At 56.5% G+C, this 7,341-nt stretch overlaps 1 long non-coding RNA gene across 2 annotated transcripts; it reads left to right on the top strand.

Moving 5' to 3' along the window:
* Window positions 1–202: 202 nt before the first annotated feature.
* Window positions 203–6,423, top strand: LOC108524351 (uncharacterized). Of its 2 annotated transcripts, XR_001884031.1 has the most exons (3): window positions 203–1,051; window positions 1,969–4,722; window positions 5,014–6,423. It is a non-coding gene; the product is annotated as an uncharacterized LOC108524351 (long non-coding RNA). The 2 variants fall into 2 exon arrangements; XR_001884030.1 differs by having other exon boundaries at window positions 1,969–6,423.
* Window positions 6,424–7,341: the final 918 nt, after the last annotated feature.

Genomic DNA, 7,341 nt, shown 5'->3' with positions numbered 1-7,341 from the left:
ATCCCTGGCAGCTCCACCCTTCAATCCACTCCAGCCTCGGGAGGTGCCCGGAAAGAAGCGGGGCCGTGTGGGCGGGACGGGGCAGTGGGAGGAGCTGAGCCTGCGGGCCCTGTCTATTAGGCGGGGTCGCGGCGCTGACGGCCTCTCTGCGGCTCCCGCTTGCGGGTGTGGCTACGCCCGCGGCGGAGCTATGGCGGGGCGGGGCGGCCCACAGTGAGGAGGTGTGGAGGGGGCGGAGCTGTGCGTGATCGTGGAGGAGGGGCCGAGGCAGCGGCAGCCTGAGCCCGGCTCCGCCTGGGGAACACGAGGGCGGGGCGCGGAAGCGGGCGCGAGGGCGGGGCGGACGGGGCTCCGGGCGACCCGCGGGGTGCGCTAGTGCTCGGGTCCCGGCGCCCTGAGGCTAGCGCTCGTGCGGGTCAGTTGGTCAGCTGGGCCTGCGCGGGGCCTGGGCCCATGGCGGCGTCGGCGGCTCTGTCAGCGGCAGCCGCGGCGGCGGCCCTGTCTGGCCTGGCGGTGCGGCTGTCGCGCTCAGCAGCGGCCCGAGGCTCCTACGGCGCCTTCTGCAAGGGGCTCACGCGCACACTGCTCACCTTCTTCGACCTGGCCTGGCGGCTGCGCATGAACTTCCCCTACTTCTACATCGTGGCCTCGGTGATGCTCAACGTCCGCCTGCAGGTGCGGATCGAGTGAGCGCCGGTGGCGACGGCGGCGGCGGCCCGGCTGGAGGGGCGCCGGTGTCCCCGCCAGCCCCCGGCCGGGTCACCGGCATGAAGGACAGCTGGGCCGCGGTGAGGGGTGGAGGCGGGGCGGCTCGGGCCCCTGCACTCTAGACCTACGCTGTCCGGGCAGGACCGCCCAGCCCTGGCCCGGGCGACGGTCTCAGCCTGGGGACCCCGGATCGCGCAGAAACGCACGGAACGGGCCCAGCCATCGGGCTCCAGAAACTACCTGGGCTCGGCCTACCTGTTGCCTCACATTGGCCAAAGAGGGGGAAACCAGAAGGAGGGAATTCTGCTGCGGCGAGTTGACTTTCCAGGCCCGGAGCAGAAAGGTAGGAGGCGACAGGTTGGAATGGGGGAGGGGCGGTGGCTCTGCCCTCCAGATGTCAGGGCGCCTTGGCGGTCAGGGGGAAATATAAATGTGGAAGGCACCGGGGCAAACCAGCCCAAAGAGCTGTGGAGCCCAGCTGAGGAAAGGAAAAGCAGCCTCAGGCTCTCCCCTCCTCCCCAGTCATGATTGCTGGATAGGGTGTGGGGCGGCCCCCCTCCCGCCCACGTCCCAGTGCCTGCCTCCCTTTCCACAGAGGCCCCCAGGGTGTCCCCTGAACCCTGAGGAATGGAGGGTAATGGGCTGGGGGCGGCCCCGGGCAGGCCCTAGGGGAGCAACGATGCCCCCACCCTTCTCTTCCCCACCAGTCTGTGGGCATAGGGAGGAGGGTTCTCTTCTAGGCTGAGCCCTATGTCTGTTCTCTTCTCAGCCCTCAGCCCTGGGGCTCTCTGCAGCTCCCGCACAGCCCTTGGCAAAACTGCCTCCTGCCCTGTCTTTGGGGCCAGGGGACTGGTCTCTGCCTGCTCCTGCTGTCCCTCGTGTTCCCCTGCCCCTACCTGAGGGCACCCCCCAAGCTCTGCATTTGGAGACAGGGAAGAGTGGGAGAGACGCATTCCTACCGTCCCCTCCCCCACAGTCTTGCTCTTCCGCCATGTCAGCCCATGCTCCCTAAGGCCCTTAGCTAGCAAGGTCCTCCCAGGGCCAGAGTCCCATCCTCCAGCCCCAGACGGCCTCTAGAAGCCTACTGTGTACTGAAGTGATCTGGGCAAAGGAGACCTCCCTGAGCACACAGCAGCTCTCAGCCTGGGGTGGGCAGAGCACATGGAGGAGGGGCTTGCAGAGGAGGCCATTCCTGGGGGAAGCAAGGACGTGTCTGGTGGCCAGGCAACTGAGGTCCCCATCTCTTTCTTTCTCTTTCAGGCATTGGCGTTTGTAGGCGGTGACCTGCCCCTTCTTTGGCCCTGCCAAGAGTCTCATCCCTGCCCTGGGGCACCTCTGGCCCTGGACCTGCTTGGGCAGAGGTAGCATGAAGGACCTAAACAGGAGAAGAAGGGTCTTCCTAGTAGAGGCACAGCACGGACAAAGGCTCACGGGGTGGGGGTTCCCAGGGATCGAGTCCTGGCTTGGGAAGGAAGGTCTGAGTTCCCTGGGAACTGAAATCTGCTGGCAGCACTGTGAGGTGTATTTCCCCCTCCTAATGACAGAGGAAACTGAGGCTTCGGGGAGGGGGGGGTTTGCCCTTGACACGCAGATAGGAGGAGGAGGAACTGCATGTGCCCCTGGGCCTGCAGGCCCCCACACCCCTCCCCAGTCTTCTCCAAGACCTGGCATGGTGGGAGGAGGGAAGGGGAAGTGGAGAGGGAAGCATAGGGCTCCTGGGGCACCAAGGGAGAAAGGGGCCCAGGGGTAGGGAATCTGGGGATCTCGCTTTCCTTAGAGCAGTACAGAAGGTCACAGGGAAGATCAGGAGGACAGACAGCTGAGATGGGAGACAGGAGAGATGGGCCCTAGGACCCCTGGGGAGCCAAGCTCTCCCCCAAAGCCTAACCTCCCCACCCCGCCTGGAGCTTCACCAAGGGCTCCTCAGCAGTGCAGTGGCACAAGCCTCCCAGTTTGGTGGGCAACTGGGGGTGATCTTGGTGTTGTGGCTCCTGGAGACACGACATAACCAGGAGGGTGAAGGGATAAACCTGGGGTGAGCTGGGGCTGAGACCCATGGCATAACCCCAATTCTCTCTCCTCAAGCTCAATCCCCCATCCCCAGGACCACACAGGAGAATCTCATCCTCATGGCTTGGATTGGTCCTGGGGGCCCCCGGGTGTGCTGCTAGCCGGTGTACAATGGTCAGGAGCAGCCCAGAGGGAGCCAGGAAGAGACCCTCGCCCTCACCCTCTTTCCCCATTTCCGCATCTCTTGCACTGGTACCCCGAGGGCCACGTTCTCAGTTCCTGGGACTGAAAACTGCAGCAGTCTGGCCAGCTCCAGGGACAGAGTGGCCCAGCCACCTACCATGTACCCTCCTCAGCTGCCCACTGGACTCAGGTCCTGCATGAAGCTGTCCTCCTGCCTCACCCCAGAAGAGGCTGGACCGTGGCTGCCTTGTGCCCCTTGCAGTCTCCCACATCCAGGGCCTGATGACGTGCCTGCTTGTCCTAAGTTTCATGGGAACCCCTGACCCTGCTGGCCCCTCTCATCTACCCCAACCCTGACCACCCTGGACCACCTCTGGGGGCCTGTCAGCCTGCTGGTCCCCCCAACAGATCTTTGGGGGCAGCCTCTATAGGACAAGAGTGACACAGGGCTGGAGGAGAAGAGGAGTGAGGAGCCTCCTTTTGTCTGATGCACAGATGTGGCCCTTTCAAACCCTGGTGTCACCCTCTGGGTGACTGGATCCCCAGCTCCACCCTCTTCCTGGGCCAGCCAGGAAGGATGGAGGAAAACTCTTTGCTGAGTGCAGGCGTGGGAGTGTGGGGGGTGACTGAGCCCTCCCCATGCAAGGGGCTCGGCCTGGGACCCTGGAACCTGCTTCCCTACTGGGAGAAATGTGCATCAGAGCTGCAGGGGTCCCTACCCTCAGAGACCCCCGACTGCAGGGAGCCCCACCCCATAAGAGGGGCACGGAAATCCATGTCCGCCCACCCCCGGTGGCTCCTGGTATGGCTGTATTGGCCTAGAGGGGCTGGCTGGGGAGGGGCAGGGCCAAGCCCTCAGCATCTGCTCCTGTCCCTGCTTTTTCACCCCTGCTGCCTGAAGTGGTAGCCCCGCCTGCTGCTTCTCCACCTCCCCTGCCCACCTCTTCTCTCCCCTACGGGGCCCTTGCTGCGTGACGGGGTCTCCATGCACTTTATTTATTTGCAGTCTGTTTTCCAGGCAGTGGAGCTTCTAGACACCGACCAGAATGATATACTTTTCTGTGTGTGATTGTGTACTGGTCAGCACAGGCTGGCCAGAGACATGTTCTTGTTTCTGGTGCTGTCATGTCTTCTTGTTTTCTCTAAGTTAAAGAAAAAAAAAAAAAGTCCTTGGTTTAATACACTAAAATCCCAACTGAAGGCCTCCCGTGTCTGGTGGGGGTGATGCAGTGGCCCCAGGTGGAGAGAGGCCCCATGGTGAGGTCACCGTCTCCCATGGCCAGGAGCTGGCAGGGAGAAGCCTCTGAAGGCTAGGGCTGGGGGAGGCTGTAGCAGGCTAGGGCTGGGGGAGGCTGTAGCAGGCTGTGGCGGGGACCATGTTTCCTGTTCAGAGGCTGTGCTGAGACCCGACTTGACCCAGACCACTGCCCCATGAGAAGCAGGCAGCATCCTATCCTGGCCCCGAGAGGTAGCTGCTTGTCCTGTTGACAACCTTTGTTCAAACGACCCAAAACATAAGTCCCCTTCCATTTTAGTGCCTGGTGATCAAAAGTGTCTAAGTCAGTAGAATCCTGAGGGTGGACTAAGGTGAAGTGAACTGAAATGACACAGGTCATTTTGTGTAGCACTGAGACTCCTCTCCTTGCCTGAGGCCACCTCCCACTGCCTCCCTACCAGCAAGGTTACTTCAGAATCTTGGAGAAGATAAAGGACCTGGCCCTGGAAGCCTGCTTCCCTTTCCCAATGTTGGAGGCAAACTCTGGCCCATCAGAGCCCTCTTCCCTAGTGGCTCCCACCGGAGAGAGTTTCCTAGTGGCTGCTGTAAGCGTTGGCAAGCAGGCAGAAGGCGGGGGGAGGGAGGGCGGAGGGTAGTATTAGAGGAAGCCCCACAGGGCCCCGGCGGGGGGAGGCATCCTGAGGACACAGGGCTATGCTCAGATTCAGGAGTGAAGCCTGGGTTTAGAGGCCCTGGGGGCACTCCTGTTGCCAAGGGCTACCCAGGGGTCAGAGCACCCTGACAAGGAGTCGTCGTCCAAAAGCACTGGTGCTAATGCATCTGCCACCGTAGGAGAAATGGACCCTAGTCCTTAAGCTTCCCTCCCCTTTGTCTAGATGGTCCTCTTCATCCCTACTCCATGGATCACATGACTTGCCAACCAAGATGGGAAATGATCCCCCCAGAGCCTGACTCCAAGGCCTCTTGAAGAGGGAGGACCACCCCTCCTATCCCTGCTACAGAGGAAAAGAAGGCAGGAAGGCCAGTTCTGCTCCGATGGGACCCCAGGAGACCTGAGCCCTGAGCCCAGCTCTTCCACTTACTCCTGTGTGGTGCTAGGCAAACTGCACAACCTGGAGTTTTTAGTAAGGCTCTGTTGGGATGCTTGTAAGCAGTGAATACAATGTCTGTTCATTGTTTGTCATCAGGTCTCACCTGGAGCAGCCTTGTTACTGTGGGGAAAAGGAGCCAAGTGAAGGGAACCGACCTCTGATGAGAGCCTGCCATGTGCCAGGCACCATTCTAGGTGCTTTGCATTCCTAATCTCATCATAATCCCACAACTACCTAACCATTATCTCCATTTTACAGAGAAACCAAAGACAGTAACCAAGTCTGAAATAGAACCCCAAGAAGAAGCTCTTTTCCCGAGCTACCAATGCCCCCTGGAGAGGCAGGGAATTGGGCTGGAAGAACGGTGGAATGGAATAGCAAAGATGGAAGATGACCCTGTCCTTTCTGGGTGGGGTCCAGAAGAAATCCAGGGCTTGGATGAGGGGTAGACCTGGGAGCCTTCTCCAAATGGAGCTCCCCAGTGGGAGAAGCTGGGGCCACCCTGAGATGGGTCCACCTGTCTTTCTTCCATTCCACCTCTAGAGATTGATTGGGACCTAAGAGACTGAGTCAGGAGAGGGCAAGGGGGCAGCTAAGCGGGAAGTTCCAGGGGCACCAGAGCAAATACATTGAGAAATGGGAAATATGAAGAGCATGCAAAATCCCATCCTACTCCTACCCACCCCATTCCTAAGGGAAATTGCTGGATTTTGGACGAATTTTCACTTTGTGTGCATCTTTTATGTATGTAAAACTACAAACATACTACTTTGAAATCTGATTCCACTATTTTATGTTTGTCTTACCATGTTATTATGCATTTTCCTACATCCAAAGCTACCTAATATCTCTTTTGTATGAAGGTTTCATCATGTATCCCCCAGTGCCCTTTGGTTGTTTTCTTTGTTGTCATTTATTTTGGTGGCGGTTGGTTTGCTTTTATTGTTGTTTTCCTTGTTTTATAAGTGATACAGTGACAGATGCCGTTGTGGATAAATGCTGTGGCACAGTCATGCTCAATTCCTTGATACATATTCCTAGAAAGTGCACCAAAGGGTATGCATGGCTTAGGGCTTTTGATACTCTCCAGAGTTGGGATACCAAGTTACACTACTCACTCCAGTCAGGATGAGAGTTTTTTGAGACAATGGTGGCGATTCTGATTCAATAGATGAAAAAACTTACTACTACTTTCATTGCCTCAAGCTGGGTTCATTTCCCTTCCTTCAAGATCAATATAATATTTAACCCATCACTTTTCTAAAATGTTTCCCTTAAAAAAAAAAAACCTACAGCACCTGGTATTCCTGGCAGTCTCCCCTCCAAACACTAACCAACCCCAACCCTGCTTGGCTTCCAAGATCAGACGAGATTGGGCACATTCAGGGTGGTATGGCTATAGATGCATATTTCCTTCTTGACCATCTCTATTTTAAGGCTAGAGCTAACTCTTTTTCCTAGGAGAGAGAACTTGATCCTTTCCTTCTACTCTACGCTACCTATCCCTGAGTCTCACAACAGGTTTGTCAGTCTCTCAGTTTGATAGGTTAAAATAGTTTATTTTGATATTTTATTTTGTATTCCTTTGAATACATAATCAGGATTAAATATTTTCATAGGCCTATTGCTTAGTTGTACTTCTGTTTTCAACTATAGAGAGTAATTTTTTTTTTTTAAAAAGGAAACGAGATATGCCTTTTATCATTCAGTGATGGGTAGCAACTTCAGATGAGGATGTCAGTTGGAACTAACCTGAAAGAACACCACCCTAATCCACTGCTTCCCCACCTTCTTTTCCAAACACACGATAATGATGGATAGCATATTTAAAAAATATTTTAAAAATAGTAGCCATTCTCAAAAGTGTAACAAGAAACCTCTAAGACCCAGAAGCAGAAGGAATGCAGAGCAGTAAATGGGACCTGAAGCTTCATAGCCCTTGGAAGCTAGCAAGGGAAACAGGTCTGAGAAGCTAGGAAAGAGAGCTCAACTGTGGGCAGGTACTGCATGTGATAGGGAGCCAGAACTAGGTGTTCTGTATGGATCTAGGTGGTAGGAAAATGTTTCCATCATGAATGAAAACTAGAATATCTTGACCTATCCACCTCAGGT

The sequence above is a fragment of the Rhinopithecus bieti genome, unplaced genomic scaffold (assembly GCF_001698545.2).
Source record: "Rhinopithecus bieti isolate Rb0 unplaced genomic scaffold, ASM169854v2 scaffold_83013, whole genome shotgun sequence".
Lineage (NCBI taxonomy): Eukaryota > Metazoa > Chordata > Mammalia > Primates > Cercopithecidae > Rhinopithecus > Rhinopithecus bieti.
This window is presented reverse-complemented; position numbering and strand designations above follow the sequence as displayed.